This window comes from Hemicordylus capensis, chromosome 1 (assembly GCF_027244095.1).
Source record: "Hemicordylus capensis ecotype Gifberg chromosome 1, rHemCap1.1.pri, whole genome shotgun sequence".
NCBI lineage: Eukaryota > Metazoa > Chordata > Lepidosauria > Squamata > Cordylidae > Hemicordylus > Hemicordylus capensis.
This window is the reverse complement of record NC_069657.1, coordinates 396,470,621-396,488,202: the sequence shown is the minus strand read 5'-3', so window position 1 is coordinate 396,488,202 and position 17,582 is coordinate 396,470,621. Positions and strand designations below refer to the sequence as shown.

At 44.4% G+C, this 17,582-nt stretch overlaps 1 protein-coding gene across 10 annotated transcripts in view; it reads right to left on the bottom strand.

Annotated features, from left to right (window-relative positions):
• SLC29A1 (solute carrier family 29 member 1 (Augustine blood group)) overlaps positions 1-17,582 on the bottom strand; it is a 116,270-nt gene that overhangs the window by 44,348 nt on the left and 54,340 nt on the right. Inside the window, exons 3-4 of one of the 10 annotated variants that reach the window (XM_053304445.1) lie at positions 8,002-8,145; positions 2,352-2,477 (exon numbers count right to left, since the gene is read on the bottom strand). The exons of 7 other annotated variants lie outside the window; for them this stretch is intronic. The gene's annotated coding sequence lies outside the window, so the exon portion shown is untranslated. Of the gene's footprint in view, positions 1-2,351; positions 2,478-7,117; positions 7,195-8,001; positions 8,146-17,582 lie in introns of those variants that run through there. 2 more of the 10 variants (XM_053304417.1, XM_053304506.1) reach the window with 2 other exon arrangements.

Genomic DNA, 17,582 nt, shown 5'->3' with positions numbered 1-17,582 from the left:
TGCCACACCACTCTTCACAGTGCAAGCAAGTCATTAGGACATGAAGTCAGAGTGGAAAATGGCAACAAAATACAAACATTGCTTTTTATAATTCCTGCACTGAGTAGGAGGTGGAAATAGAAGATCTCTGAGGTCTCTTCCAACTCTAGGGTTCTACGAATGAAAATTACCAAAATGGCTTCTTGGAAATCAGTACTGTTTTTCCTAACCCTTCTTGTGTGTTCTCCTCACCCAGTGCTCTTTTACACCATAATTTCTCTATTTCACTCCATGTTTTTTTTTCTCATGCGGAGAAGGCAGGCATTTGAATTCAGAAGCAAAATAATAGAATTGCTGGAGATAGTAGCCCTGAAAATCCTGTAGGCCATCCACTTCTGTAGAGGCAGAAACCTCCATGCCTATCGTTCTTAATAAAGGTACAGTTGTGCCGCCAAGTCAGTGTCAACTCCTGGCAGCCACAGAGCCCTGTGGTTTTCTTTGGTAGGAGGGGTTAATCCAAATTTGGGTTCCCAGATTGCATTTATTTATTTGATTTATATACCTCCCCTCTAAAAATGACTCAAGCCAGTTTACAACAAAATTAAAACAAAACAATTAAAATCAAAACTAAATCAATTAAACAATTTAAAAAATCATTAACATTAAAATCATTTAAAACCAACATAAAAAATTTAACACCATGAATCTAATTAAAAGCCTGGGTGAATAAATGTGTCTTCAGTGCCTTTTGAAAAGTTGCCAGAGATGGGGGAGCTCAACAGGGAGCACATTCCAAATTCCAAGGGCAGCAACGGAGAAGGCCCATTCCCGAGTAGCCGCCAAACGAGTTGGTGGTGACTGCAGATGAACCTCTCCAGATGATCTTAGCAGGTGGTGGGGCACATGGTGAAGAAGACGTTCTCTTAAATACCCAGGGCCTAAGCTGTTTAGGGCTTTATAGGTAATAACCAGGATGTGATTGGACTACAACTCCAGTCAACCCCAGCCGCAGTGGCTGAAGGGGATGATGGTAGTTGAAGTCCAGCAACATCTGGGGACCCAAGTGTGAGAACTCCTGGATGATTCTGTAGTATTCTGAGTCAATGTTCTTCATTGTCAGACTCTGGGACCAGTGGCAACCCCCATCAACCCTAAGTGTGGCCCCCTGGCTCATTGTTTATTGGGCCTGTGTGAAGCTTTGGCTGAAGATGAATACTCCTCACCCCTGGCGCCATGCAGAGGTGACCGTTCCTACTGTGCTGTGCCCTGCCCAGTGGGTGGGATTAAATAACAGTTGCCCTAGTGCAGTGTCCTGCATGTATGACAGATACAGCCCGTGCATGCAGGTAGCTGTGTGCAAGAGATGGACTAAGATTTGGTAAGTACTTGTAACTAAATTCAGGGTAAATAATCCTATGCCTGGCTATGCAGGGAACAAGGTAATATGCCAAGATATTAACCCCTGCTTACTGAACAGAGGGAGCTTTTTAAAGTGGTGTCCTTAGCAGGGGGAGAGCAATTGTGCATAGCCAATCCCAGTATAGCTTCTCTCCAGTGGTTGCTGCTGGTGTTTCTTTTTAATTGTGAATCCTTTGGGGACAAGGACTTGAAGGAAGCAACTTTATTGATTTTTCTATGTAATCCACTTTGAGAACTTTTGTTTAAAGGTAAAGTGTGATTTCAATTCCTGGCGCCCACAGAGCCCTATGGTTCTCTTTGGTAGAATACAGGAGGAGTTTACCATTGCCTCCTCCCTCACAGTATGAGATGATGAGGCCTTTCAGCATCTTCCTATATCGCTGCTGCCCGCTATAGTACCAACGGGGATTCGAACCAGAAATCTTCTGCTTGTTAGTCAAGAATTTCCCCACTGCGCCACTTAAAGTGACTTACCTTCTGCTTAAGCAGTATATAAATAGTCATAGTCAAGAGGGAACTCTTAGATTCAAGCTGTGGGCAAGATTTGCAATTTCATCATTACAGTTTATTTCCAAAACAAAAACCTGCCACAACGGTAACGCATGAAGGGATACTTTGCTTAAGTACCCCAAATACTACCTCACAATTGCAAACATGTATCTACTTATCACATAACAGATTTCCTAGGAAGCTTGATCCGATGTGAAAATTGTGAAAGTAGCTGCTACTCCCAGACACTGAAGGTTGCTCTATTTATTTGTTCTGCTCTCCCTTCAAGGAGCTAAGGTGGCAATTGCATTTCATCCTTACAAGATTAGGCTCCGCTTGCCAAATCATGGCCACAGCAACCCTGCCTTCCAGCTCCTTAGTACCAGCACTCCTTTTTAAAAGTAAGGCATGGGAGGGGAGGGGAGAACTGGTCTTGTGGTAGCAAGCATGACTTGTCCCCTTACCTAAGCAGGGTCCACCCTGGTTGCATATGAATGGGAGACTTGATGTGTGAGCACTGCAAGATATTCCCCTCAGGGGATGGAGCTGCTCTGGGAAAAGCAGATGGTTCCAAGTTCCCTCCCTGGCATCTAAAAGATAGGACAAGATTTTTTTATTTTTTTTTTAGGGCAAGATTTTTTTATTGCACCAACAAACTACCAAAGCATACAGTACGTAGGGCTGAGAGAGATTCCTGCCTGCAACCTTGAAGAAGCCACTGCCAGTCTGTGAAGACAATACTGAGCTAGATAGACCAAGTGTTTGACTCAGTATATGGCAGCTTCCTATGTTCCTAAGGGATGTGGTGATATTTCAGCACATGAAATGTTTTGTTCTGCATTTTGGCTTCAATTACATTCAAATTGGAACCAGCTGCAGGCCTGGCTTGCTTAGGCCGCAAGGCTGACTAGGAGAAGGCCAGATGTCTCCTAAATAGAGCTGAATAGGAGCAGATGGGCAGCAAAAATAGCTCTGTAGGGGGCTGTGCCTTCATGAAGATGGAGGGGTGCTGTACATTCGTGTGTGTGGCACATACCAAATTTCTCGGCGACTAAGTTGAATATAACAAGTTTCTCTGCATCCAAGTTTAGAACAACTTCCATGCTGTATTGTCCCAAATCACATTATTGGCTAACATTTGGTGATAAAAAGATATTTACATGATGAGAGTCAAAGGCTGTGCAGGTGCTGTTCCACTTGTGTGAGACCAGCAACCCTTGCAGAATTGTGTTTGCTTTTTGCAATGTTCTGATTGATAAATGTGCTCTTTGCGAGGACTGAGGGGATGGCTCAGAAAACTGCATGGCACAGTTGTCAGCCACTTTGGCACAGAGGCTGTCAGCTGAGTCATGGGGGATATTATTATTATTATTATTAATAATAATAATTCAACTTCTATACCACCCTTCCAAAAATGGCTCAGGGCGGTTTACACAGAGAAATAACAAACAAACAAGATGGACCCCTGTCCCCAAAGGGCTCACAATCTAAAAAGAAATGCAAGACAGACACCAGCAACAGTCACTGGAGGTACTGTGCTGGGGGTGGATAGGGCCAGTTACTCTCCCCCTGCTAAATAAAGAGAATCACATTAAAAGGTGCCTCTTTGCCAAGTTAGCAGGGGTCATGAATATGAATCCTCAGTCTGCCCAGAGAGTCTAGTTCGATCTGAAATAGTGCTATATTTCCTCACCTGAAAAAGCACTAGGAACATTGGAACTTCTACTGAGTCAGACCCTTGGTCCATCTAGCTCAGTATTGTTTACCAGACTGGCAGTGGCTTCCCCAAGGTTACAGGCAGGAGTCTCTCAGCTCTATCTGGAGATGCCGGGGAGGTAACATGGAGCCTTCTGCATGCAGGCATTCAGATGCTCTTCCCAAAGCGGCCCTATCCCCTGAGGGGAATATCTTACACTGCACACATGTCTCCCATTCAAATGCAAACCGGGGTAGACCCTACTTAGCAAAGGGACTAATTCATGTAGTGTTAGTGCTAGTGACACATGAAACTCAAAAATACATTTTTTCTCAACAAAAAATACACTTCTTAACAAAAGGAGAGGAGAGCTGGTCTTGTGGTAGCGAGCATGACTTGTCCCCTTAGCTAAGGGTCTGCCCTGGTTGCATATGAATGGGAGACTAGAAATGTGAGCACTGTAAGATATTCCCCTCAGGGGATGAAGCTGCTCTGGGAAGAGCAGAAGGTTTCAAGTTCCCTCCCTGGCTTCTCCAAGATAGGGCTGAGAGAGATTCCTGCCTGCAACCTTGGAGAAGCCGCTGCCAGTCTGTGAAGACAATACTGAGCTAGATGGACCAAGGGGTCTGACTCAGTATATGGCAGCTTCCTATGTTCCTATGAACAAGGAGAGAATTAGGCTACAGAACAGTGCTGTTCCTTTGCAGAGCTGATGAAGGCAGTTAATGGCACACTGGGAACAAAAATGTCGATCTATTTCAGGCCAAGCTGCCTAACTATCCATTCACACTGCACTAAATCAGGGATCAGACCTTATGCAGAGATCGACTTAATGCAAGACAAAGTCAGTTCATTCATCTGGCAACACATTTTATTTCCAAGTTCATCAGTGAGAATATCAATTAAAGGAAAAAGGAGGGAACAGGGCCAAATGTGACCATAGCTAAAGCCCCTGAGGAAAGGGTGCAACACACACACACACACACTCTCTCTCTCTCTCCCTCTCCCTCCAAGCACCATCAAGCAATACAAATGAAGCAGAAAAGGATATAGAAGAAGCTGCTGGAATTCTAGCAAATAAAACTAAAACAAGCCTTTTTATTGAAACCACTTTGCCCTCTCCACAATGTCCCAGAGATGAAAGGCACTTAGAGGCCATTTAGTCCAACTCCTGCAAGCCAGGTTCATTCATCTGCCAGAATGCCAGAGATCAGTCTATGCAATCACAGAACACTGCAGAAAGGTGGAGGCAGAAGGACTAGCTTGAGTGAGCCAGGACGTATATTGCCGAAGGAGATTTAAAAAAGCAGCAGCAGCCAGAATCACTCACTGCTCAAGCTGGCTTGAGGAAAAGTCCTCCTCAATGGGGAAAGTGTCTAGAGGAACATTCCACACAACCCCCCATGCATGCTATTCCAGCCATCACAATACAAGGTTCAATTTTCTGTAGAGAAGCACCCCCAAACCACAAGCATGGCATACTGCACACACACAGCCATGTGGGGCCAGCACAAAGATGCACATTATTTGACTTTGGAGCTGCCAAAACACAGGCCTACCATTCAGACACCAGCTAGGCCCCAACCTCCTTAACTTCAGAGACAGCAAGTGTCTGCAATCCGTTCTTTAGGCACCAGAGAATGTCAAACTTTCCTCAGACAGGCCAGCCACCTTTCAGCTGTCCTCATACTTCATCTCTTAAAGCTTTGCAGCCACGTGCTTGAATGTTTATGGGTTAGGGTGCCTGAAGAAAAGCCAGGGCTAACTGAGCCCAGTGTAATTAATAGTTCTCTGGCACATGAGAAACTCCCTAGAAGAAGCGCTCTGCTTGTTTAGACAGTGGGGAGATTTAATGGGCTAGATTTTGGCAAAAGCATCTTGCAGAGGAAGAGGTGAGACCTCCATGTAACTTAGACAGTTGAAGTGATGACCGGCCCCACTGCCCACCCCATGGCTCTGAAGAGGCCTGAAAAACCTTCATCATCGTGCTCAGCCTGTGCCCCAGCCCCACTGTTTCTTCATAACACCCAAAGCAAGCAGGCATGCTCTGCTTTTTATACAGCAGAACATCCCTATGGAAAGTACAGAAACTGAACCTAAAGGCAAGGTGTGCCAAACCATAACACCCCTCCCTCCCCATTTCTGAGAACTCAGATCTATATTGAAAGCCCTATTATACATGCCAGCACCAGACTGTCATCTACTAGAAATACTGTCTTCTTGGCGGTGGGAGGAATCTGATCACACGGAACAAACATCTGGTCCATGCTGGTCATCTACCAGGAATACTGTGATCTTGGTGGTGGTCCCTATTCTGTGGGATCTGATCACACGGAAGAAACATCTGGTCCATGCTGCTAGTCTATTAAAAAGGCAGTTCATTTCTTTTCTTTTGGACTTCTTGGAAATTTTATGCTGCTGCTTTATCCTTGCTCACTGGCTTGCTGTGTTCTGCTGATTGCTGAAAATAGCTAATAAAGTTTATTCTGTATTCTACCTGTTTATTCTGTATTGCTAGCAGCATTGAGGACCATCTGGTCCAAGCAACAAACAGACTGAATGAAGGGATTTTTAAACACTCCATGGTAGTTTTAAACTCCACAGGCTTTACATGAAGAAAGCAAGTAGAAAGGTTCCGTTCTAACCATCTTTAGTGAAGGTACCTTATGTACCAGCACTGGGGATTTATTTTAGAATACAATTTATACTGCTCCTTTTGCTCTTGAAGTACCCTCAAGGCAGCTCACTTCCATTAATTTTAAGAACAAATGCATCCAAAACAAATCCATGAAACAAAACCATGACCCTGGCTAGTTATTTGGAAAGCTACTACTAAGAGCCGACATCTATTTATTTAAAACATTTCTATCCCATCTTTCCAAAACCTTAAGGCAGGGAACCACCCAATGGTCTGGAGACTGACAGCCTAATGTGCTGCAAGGCAGCTCTTTCCATTGATAAGAAGCATGTATTCCCCTACACAGTCACTTTAGAAAGTGGCTCTATCGGATGGCTTCCTGGAATAGGTCTGACTGCTCATTTTAGCCAGAGTTACTCTCTTCTGCAGGCCATTTTCCTTCACTGGGAAAGTGTTTATTGTTAAATACCTAGAAGACATCATCCTTTGACACATTCACAGCAAACCACCCAATGGTCTAGAGCAGGGATTTTCAACGTTGGGTCCCCAAATGTTATTAGACTTCAAATCCCATAATCCCCAGCCCCAGTGGCCTTTGGCTGGGAATTATGGGAGTTGAAGTCCGAATGGCCTGATTTGATGCAAGGCAGAATCAAGCATACATTTCCTATACAGCCACTTTAGGACAGGGCTGCACAACCTGTCGAGCTCTTTCTGGACCACAGCTCCCATCTTTCCCAATCACAGCTCCCATCTTTCCCTACAAACACCAATCGTCAGGGATGATAGGAGCTGTAGTCCAAAACAGCTCATCCCTTGATGCATTCAAAGCCAACAGTCCCATTATCCTGCCAGAATTGTGCAGTCCCACATTAGAAACTGGATCTATCAGATACCTTGGGAACTTCCTGGAACTGGTCTGACTTCTCACTCCAGGCAAGGTTCCTCCCGTCTGCAGGCTATTTCCCTTCACTGCAAAAGTGTTTACTATTCAATGCCTGCAAGACATCATCCCTTGATGCATTCAAAGCCAGCAGTCCCATTATCCTGCTCAGATTGGGTGCTTAACATTGTCTGCTGTGTGTTTGTAGTGCTCCCAGCTTTATTGGCTATCTGCAAACACTGGTTGCCTCCCAACTCTCACATATAAAAAGAGTCTCCAAACAACGGACACAACAGTGCTCTCGCTCTGCCTGCATTCATGGCCACAAGGCTTTGTGCAGGACCTGTGCCCAGTGAGCTGTGCCCATAAGAAGCCTTGGAGGCGCTTCACATGAGTAGTGTGAAGCACCGAAAGGAGGTCTGCCGAAAGGAGGTCTGCAGGGAGAATGAGTTTGACCCGCTCTCTCCACTGACAATGGCTGACCCTTCGGACGGGCAAATTGCCCACCCAGATGAATGGCGGCTCTCCGGCGCCTCACCTGGCAGCTCTGGGCTGTCAGGTGCAGGGAAGCACGACTGTGCAGTGCACCCCCCCAGCCCCAATTACTGGAACCCACCCACCCCCAAGTGTGTCCGCAAGACACATGATCACTTAGCCCAGTTGTTGGGCGTGCTCATGCCCAAAACCTGGGTTAAGTGGTGGGCTACTTAAGAGGGCTCATCACCACACGGCTCCTGGCGGTTCTCATGTGCAGCGAAAACTGGGCTGGGCTTCCCCAGCCCAGTTTTCACTGCTCACGAGAATAGCTTCCTGGTGAGTCAAACATTCTATTCTCAACTTATTTGGAATTCTTTCTTCTTTGCAGTATCAGGCATGCTTGTTTAACCACAAACATACCTGTGTCTAGAAAGGTTTAGGAGAATGACACTCTCAATGAGAAGGTAAAAGCCCTGTTGGATCCACTCAAGGGCCCATCTAGTCTTGCATCTTGTTTCCAGCACTGGCAGCCGGATTCCTTCAGGAAAACAGGGGAACACAACCCTAGGCAGAGACACAAGAATTCTATGTTCACACTATGCTCCAGGAGATTGATTTCCTTACTCATATTTTCAAATAAACACATAGCTCGCATAGAGTTGCAAACAAGGGTGGAGGGGGATGAAGATTTGCAAACCGTATTTAGGTTTTGGGCTAAGTTGTTTGGGTGGATTGTGGCTTTCACTAATTTATTGTTGATAGTTTCCAGTTGAGTTTTATGGCTAAAGGCTTTTGGCTTAAGTTTATTTTGTTTGTTTTAATGATTGTCATATTAGTCACTTTGGGTTGTCTTCTGGCAAAATAAGGATACACATTTAAAATAAATTTAGTGATACAAACTTAGGACCTGCATTGGTTGCTTGCTTCCATACATATTTAGGATCTGGCACAACACTTATACTTAAGTAGACTCTATGCATTTTTGTATATTGTCCACAAAGTATTCTCAGTACAACACTAGTATATCTTTGTTGAAGAACTGGGACTTTTCTTAAAGCACAGGACACTGCCAGGGAAAGATAAAATATACAGAGAAGTTTAAGAAAACAACAATCTGTGTCCACTATTAATAATCAATGTGATAAAGGAGTAATGACAGAGTAATCCTGGATGGTGTTCAAAATGAGTACAGGACTAAAATCACACAACCCTTTATTTTTGTTGGTGGAGTAAAGAAGAAACTGTTATTGAGAATTTTATACAAACTCTATACAAAATTCTATACAAAAATGGTATAGGATTAGTCTATACAAACAGCAGACCTAATTAAATTTGCTTTTAAAATGAGTTAAAAAGGAGAGGATGGCTGTCACACATCCTCTCCTTGCAACTTGCAAATAGAACTCATTGAAATAAAAAATAAATGGGAAAGCAGGAACTTTGGGATCAGTCCCCCCTTCTTAAAATTAATTCAGTCTCAAGCCATTTCCTGCAATTTCAGTGCCTCAACTGGAAAGAAAAGCAGAGATGTGCACCATTTGTCTCAGATAACACTTCATGCCAAACCAATGTTGCCTGGGCATTGGTATGTTTTCTGTACTTGTTTTCAGAGAGGGTGTTAGGGCGGGGGGAAAGAGTGGGACCATTTGCATCTGATTCAGCAGGACAATCCTATCCACACCTGGCTCTCAGTTGGCAGCTGTGCCAAATCAGTGAAGGTGTGGTCAGTTTGAACATGATGAGAGACAGAGAGAGTCACTCATTAAACTTCAGGTGTATCCTACAGTCACCTGGGTGTTTTTTTTACACAGGGCTTTTACCTCATATCTCCTCCAGAATGGAGGGTGTGCACTCACATATTGGCCAGATTTACCCTGAAATCCCTGCAAGCTATTGGGGAGCACTTCACATACGATTTGGGTTTTTCATTGTGCGTTAGATTGTAGCCCAGTTTATATCCAGGGTTTTAAAAATTCACTTTTTGTGTCGGTTTTTTAAGGCAGCTTTGAACTAGAGAGCGCCTTCTTCGGTATGATCCCCACCGCACATTAAGGTCCTCTGAGGAGGTCTGTCTCCAGTTACCACTGGTGCGTCTGGTGGTGACTCAGAGGCGGGCCTTCTCTGTAGCTGCTCCTGGGCTGTGGAATGCACTCCCTGCAAAAATCCATAATTTGAACTCTTTATTGGATTTTAGGAGAGCCCTTAAGACCTATCTGTTTGGCTGGCCTTCTAGGGTTTTTAAACTGTTGTAAAGGGTTTTTAATGTTGTAACCTGGTTTTTCAGGGTTTTAAAAATTATTTTCACTGTTTAATTGTTCTATAGTGTTGTTATAATCTCTGTTTTAATTGTTAATTGATTTAAATTGTTTTGTTTTAATCGTAAACCGCCCTGAGCCATTTAATAAAAATAAATAAATAAAACCTCACAATAAACTCTCAATAAAGCCTGCTGTATGGGGAAAAAATGCCCTGGCTAGATAAACAACAGTGCAGGTGCTTTGTTGTTGCACTTCCTTGATAACAAATACAACAAATATTTATATACAGCTTTTCAACAGAAGCTCCCAAAGCAGTTTACATAGAAAGAAAATAAACAAAATGGCTTCCTGTCCCCAAAGGGCTCACAGTCTAAAAAAGAAATATAAGATAGACACCAGCAACAGTCACTGGAGGGATGTTGTACTGGGGATGGATAGGGCCAGTTGCTCTCCCCCTGCTAAATAAAATGAATCACCACTTTAAAAAGGTGCCTCTTTGCTCAGTTAGCAGGGGATAAGCTGTGAAATGAACCCTGCAGTCTTCAGAAGGAGGCCCATACAATTTTTTGGTCTCAAAGATCCTCCGTGCTACAATGCAGACATTAATCAAGTAGGAGCCTGGACCATTTGAAAATATTATGGTAAGATGCTGGAGAAATGTTGTCCACATCTTGGAATGTGGAAGCTGTTTGCTACTCTAACTGGATGTAGATTCTCATGGCTTTAGGGCAAGTCTCAGGAAGGACATCCCTATGATCATGGTTCTTTTATAAACTCAGCCTGATTTAATGGTCATGGTTTCCTTCCAGGGTGACCCTGGGAATGGTAGTCCCAAGAGGGAAGAATTTTCACTCCTCTCAGAAGTGTATAATGCCAAAGATCACTTGGATGGAGCAATGAGAAAACTGATGTAAAATTGGTTTAAGTAAATATTCCACCTGAAGGCAGATTCTCAACACAGATTTAAACTCATTTCAAACTGGTTCAGCTCATTCCAAAAGAATTCTTAGAACAGGGCTTGACAAATCCCAGGCCATGGCACCTAAAAGTTTAGCCATGGCCCTAACTAGACTAGACTAGGATATTCGGAAGCAAAGTTCTAATAAAATCTGCCCCAGGCAGTCCTGTTTTGTTCTAAGTAGGTTACTTGTAAAGGGGATAAAGAGAAGCCCGTTTGCCTTCCCCCTCCACAATGTCCATCACTAAGTCCAGTAATTTTGTCAAGTGTCCACTGTCTGGCTCCTAAATCCAAAGAAAATTTGCCAAGGCTTTATCTTAGAACAATAATTCCGTAATTGTGCTGAGAATTGGAGAACCCTGCCCAGTACTGTACTTCCAGGATGGCAGTCTGGTGGTGGGGAATATGACAGGACTGATAGTTCAGCTAAATGACATTTGCACAGTAGACATACTTTAAAATATGCACTAGTAAAATACACCACATACAACAACTGATGAAACTTGTCTAGGAAATCAGCTAGCATACTATAGTTTATAACTGAATCCTTTCCCTCACTCTTGCAGTGATTTCTTCAATTCAGCTAGCTATTTAAGGGACTTTATGCAGGTACCAATACAGAAGGAATCTAGAACTAGAGTACTATTTAGTATACTATGGCCTGATTCACACAATCATTCAAATCTAGGTTTAATGTGGATTACCGACTTTAGCATGGTTGTGTGAACCACAACCAAGGTTTATGTTTTGATTGCATCTAGTTGAGGATTATGGCCTGAGATGAATCTAAGATTCCTGCCTTGGCATGGGTTCACACAATCACACTAATGTTGGTAGACCACATTAAACCTACATCCAAATAGGCCTATTGTAAATTAAGACTGATTCTGCTTCTAGAACAACTGGAAGGCTACACACACACACACACACACACACACACACACACACACACACACAGCTATAGAGCCACAAATTTGATCCCATTTGCTAACATTCAGCCACTTCAAATGGGAAACCTACCTGATTGCTTTTTAAATAGTGGTCAACAGTAGACTGAAAGCATACCCATATTTACCTGAATCAAAGACGACTCTGGATTTAAGACAACCTTCTTAAAATGTAGAGATTAAATACAGGTTATACCTGCATTTACTCCAAAGGACTTTGAATTTAAGATGACCTCCTGATTTCCAATATCAAAAAACTTGGGGGGGAAATCTCATCTTAAATTCAGGTAAATACAGTCATCCTGTTTCTAGTGAAAGCAAAAGCACCAATAAAAATGAAATTGCAGACTGGTTACAATTCAAGCTCCAAATGCCCTAATATTTTCCATGCACATCAGTTCTCTGGCAAGTTGCCCTTAAACATCTTTTTTTTTTTAATGCACTGCCATCATCACAGCATAGCGCTCCCCTCTTAGCATCCAAGCAGGGCAGGGCAACACATTCTGTACCGACAGGAAAGCCAACTTCAACGAGTTTCCACAGTCCCCTCTTGCAACAACCTGGCAAGCATATCCACTGTCTCCTCTCTCTGTAAATAACCCTCCTTTTTCCAGAATGTGAGCTCTGAAGAGAGAATAAATGGCAGCAAAACAATTACAGATGCTTTTCAGGAAATTGAAAGCCAGTGGGAGTAAGTGTCCAAAGAAAATTTTCATATCCTTTGCAAGGAAAGGTACTTCCTCAACTAGATGCAATCAAAACTGGGAGAAACCTAGGCTTGGCTTCTGATGCAAGAGCCAGAAGAGCCAAAGGGCAGCCACTGCCACCTCCACGGCAATTGGATTTCAGAGGCAGAAGAGTGGGCTTGGAAGGCAGAACTGCCAGCTGGAGAGGTTGCCAGCCTAGCCCAGTCCTGGAATTAGGTCTCCCAAAACTGTTCTCCAAGGACTATTGAGGAGAGCATTCCTAGGCCTCGTTACCAGTGTTTCCCACAATGGGCTTCCTCTCTTGAATATGGACCACCAGTGATTCCAAAATGAAAGATTTGCTGCCTCCTCCATCTTTAGAAACCAATCCCTCCCAGAAACTCCTGCACAAGCTAGGTTCTTGGTGTGACCTTAAATGCTGGCTAGGTGCAATTAACTAAGGCGTTTGCAGCAGAAGGAGATCACTATTGTGGCAAGATGGGTGTGATCAGGTGCTTGTTGGACACCATAGAGCAGGGATTCTCAAAGTGTGGGTCCCCAGATGTAATTGGACTTCAACTCCCATAATTCTCAACCAAAGGCCACTGGGGCTGGGGATTATGGGAGTTGAAGTCCAATAACATCTGAGGACCCACACGTTGAGAAACCCTGCCATAGAGCCCCATCCACCCTTCTGGCAGTGGGAGATTTGTCTACACCAAAGCAAAGCCTCAATGTTTAATGGAAGAAGAGAGGATCACAGGTCTCTCTGGGGAGGCAATATCTAGTAAGCTGGTGTGTCAGTTCTCCTGCTAGCCTCTGTACGTGTGTTCTGGCTAGCACAGTCCTTCTACCTTTTACACAGCTTTTTCCCTCCCAGGAGTCAAAAGATGAAGGAACTGGCCGAGATGCCCCTAGGAACAGTAGGGTCCCAAACCCTGGCCAAGAGGCTTCCCACAAGTTCCTCAAGTCTCAGCTTTGTCTGCAGAGTGAGCACAGAATAGGATGGGGCCATTAGTAGGGGCAGAAAGCCCTGCCCCTTCCTGCCCACTCTTACCTCTTTTGGCCTAGGGGGGCTTCAACCCCACCATGTTACAAGTGGGAAGAATGGACCAACCACACCCAACAGAATCAGCTTTCTACAGCAGGGTGACAAGAGGCAAGTTCAAGGTAAGGAAGATAACCAGAAGATAACTATACCAAGCCTACAAAGAGGTAGATCTTCACTACCAATGAAACCAAGCCAAGAGGCTTAGATTTTAAATAGGATGTAGAATACAAGCTGCCTAACTGAAGAACTAGCTAGGACATTGATGACCAAGGTTGTTTTTTGTTTTGCAAGTGTACCACCTGTCGGCTCCAAAACATGAGATGGTGCTGCCTTGGGGCACACAGCAATACAAATGCTGCCCCCTAGGCCTTGCAGGGTGGGGAATGGTTTTACAAGTAGCCTACTGAGCCTGGGAAGGTACAGCACAGGAGAAGAACCACACCCAAGTCCAGCATTGCCACAAACCCCAGCTGCCTGGGCCACTTATGACATCCATTATGCTCGCTGCTCCCCCACCCTGTGATTTGGCAGTTCTGCAAGCTAGGGCCATGGGTGGTCTTACCCAATCTGGTCAGGGATTTATACTATGGCCAATTTAGAGCAGATTATTTCAGGAAAAGAGAATGAGTGAGGAAGACTATCCAGAGCACAGAGTGCTGGGCGTCTAAAATGATTAATTATGTTGCCTTGCTTCTATTAGAACTGAATACTTAAGACAGGAATTGAAGGTAAAGTGTGCCGTCGAGTCAGAGTCGACTCCTGGCGACCAGAGCCCCCTGTGATGATCTTTGGTAGAATATAGGAGGGGTTTACTATTGCCTCCTCCTGTGCGGTATGAAATGCCTTTCAGCATCTTCCTATATCGCTGCTGCCAATATAGGCACCAGCGGAGATTCGAACCAGCAACCTCTGACTTGGTAGTCAAGCAATTTCCCCGCTACGCCATTAGGTGACTAAAACAGGAATTAATGACATTAAACACAGAGGCTAAGACTTCCTGACAGACTTGAGCACTGAAATATTTTATTTTAATATTAAGCTCCAACAAGAGCCCAGAGCCCAGATTTTGGACTGATTTGATGGGGCTAAGCATTTTGGGAAATTTAGGATGCTAGTTGTTCTTCTTGGTTGATGGTATAGATTTTATAGTCTGCCTTTCTTGACACATGGTACATCAAGGCACCTAACAAGTTAGATGACACACCCCAAAAAGGTACAGCAATGTACAATACAAACATTACCAAAAACATAGGGTTCCAGAGGCTGATCTCAAGACCCTGGCAGGTTCCTATTCAGATGGTGTTCATCCACCTGCATGAAATTTTTATGCATCTGACTGTGTAAAGACCAGATAAGATTTACAAGAAAAACTGGAGGAAAATAGACTTGAAGAATATTGCAAAGTTATGTCCTCTGACTTACTATAATAGAAGCAGCTGGGGAAGATCAGGTCATGGACAAAACCAGTGTTCTCTCCTATAGGGATTCCCAGATGTTGTTGACTACAACTCCCAGAATCCCCAGCTGCAATGGCTTTTGCTTATGGGAATTGTAGTCAACAACATCTGGGATTCCTTGTTAGAGGGAACAATGGACAAAACAATCATGCTCAGCATCCCAAGGACACTTGCCAATATAACAAATTATCAGCATTCATCCACAGATAATGAGGAGCTGGCATCATTTTCTCATTGACAAAGCCTCTGCTTACATTATGAAGCTTGGGAAAAGGCAGCGTGCAATGCCCAGCTTCCTGGCTGCTTCCATTTTTAGCGAGACCAGCCTTACTGAAGGGGATGAACTAGCGTTTCCTCACATCTGCCCCCTACAGGAAACAAAAATGCTTCAAAGCAGGAATAGCTGGTAGGGTTTTAAGCCTGTAGCAGAGACCTGGGAGAAGCAGGACCAGAAAAACCGATATATAGAATCTGAGCAACAATTTAGATATGCAGCCCTGTTGATACCTAGGAAGGAAAAGAAAATGTTTGGAGTAACACATCTTAGGCAAAAACAACAACAACAACAACAACCCAACCTCAAAACCGGGTGCTGTAACATATCCACTTAGAGCAGGAGTGCACAACTCAAATGCTCCAGTAGGCCAAAACCAATCATGACTTGGTGTGCAGAAACTGAGGTCAGTTTTCAGCACTACATTAAAATAAATTGTTACATATATTAATGAAAGTGAAAGGGTAGAGGCGAGGGGAAAGAGGGGTGGTGGCCTAGCAGTGAGGGGCATCTCAAGCAGCCAATTGCATTGAGTTGCTGCTGCTACTGGTCAACAGGACAGGTGAAGAGCTCTTCATGATTCCTGCTGTTGCTACAGAATATTCCTGCCTGCAGGCTAGCAAAAAAAAGTCCTCACATGCTGGATCTGCCCCACCCACCCCAGCTTTATGTTGTGCAGGCCTGACCTAGAAATTCAATGAAGCCCTAAGGCTGAATGCAAATGCCCAGCCATTCACAAATAGCACAACCTCTGTCATAACATTAAGACAATAGTAAGTAAAGTGTGCCATCAAGTCGATTTCAACTCCTGGCGCCCACAGAGCCCTGTGGTTTTCTTTGGTAGAATACAGGAGGGGTTTACCATTGCCTCCTCCTGCACAGTATGAGATTATGCCTTTCAGCATCTTCCTATATAGCTGCTGCCCGATATAGTACCAGCGGGGATTTGAACTGGCAACCTTCTGCCAGTTAGTCAAGCATTTCCCCACTGTGCCACTTAAGGTACAGGACAATAGTAGCTCTACCTTTTTTGACAAGTGTGCCGAAAGCCAATCTTGAAGAATGGGATAACTAGAGAGCACACAGCAATATATATGCAACTGTCCACTTCCCCCCAGCTGGTTCTGCCTCCAGTCTACTGAGGATGTAGCAGTGCAGCACTGGAGAGGAAGGCAGGAGCGTTGACCTGAGTTTGCTGTTCCAATTCTCCACCAGGACATCAAAAAGATCACCTGCAGAGTAAACACTAAAACCCTCCAAGGCTTCTTGGAACCGTACTGGACCCAATAACTGTCTTGGGTGAACCGTTCTAATGGGCCCCTGTGAAGTTGGGGTGTGACTGTAAGTCCACCTTAACCAGATGGTGGTCCATCCATGACAATGGGGAAATCACGGGAGTCTCCACCCATAGAACACCACCTTGATCAGAGTGAAAGACCAAATCAAGCATGTGGCCAGCAACATGTGGTGATTAGAGGGGAAAGAGATGTGTAGATAGCTTGCACCTACAAGGCAGAAGCAGGTACAGTTGTCCCTCACCAACTGTAAGGGTTCCATTCTGGGAAAACCCCATGATTAGCAAATTCGCAGTTGGCAAGGCATTAGTCAATGGAAAATGGGGTTAGGGGAACCGTGACCATGAAAAAAGACTGAAAAACTACCCCACCCCAAAATAGCTAAAAATCACCAAGAGTCAGCAAGTGGAGCAAATTGAACCTCTGCAAATATTTTGAAACCACCACTCCCCTCCAATCATTCAACGGCACTAAATCACAAGGAGTTGGCAAGGGTCACCAAGAGGAATGAGTGGATTGAATCTATGAACACCCCAAAATTGTGGGGGCCCCCCAAAAATCATTCAAGAATCTCACCAAGCGCGGATAGACCGCTCACAATTGATCAGTCGCAGATTCTCAAAACCACTGTTGGCAAGGGATGACTGTACATTAATTTTTAAAAATCAACACATCTTTTCTACTGTAGTCAGCTGGGCTCTTACCCAGGCCAGCTACTTGAAGGGGATGCTGAGCTGAGCTTGGTGGCTCATTGTTTGTTGAATGTACTGTTTGCAGTAAAACTGCAGAAGGCCTGTGAGACTTCAGTGGGATCCCAGGTAAAGTGCACCCTCGAGTCGGTGTCGACTCCTGGCGACCACAGAGCCCAGGATTGGAGCAATAAAGCACTGGCAGCATAGCAGCAAGTTACTGAGGAGGTGGCTCTACCTAAGAACAGCAGGGCCTGCTATTCTACTAGGTTTTGCAACCCTGCACAAACAGAGCTTGGCAACACTGATAAACTGGGGCCGGGGGAGGCAAAGGCACTCCTCACCCAGAGCACTGTTTATTATAGGGCTAGCCCTATGAAAATGGC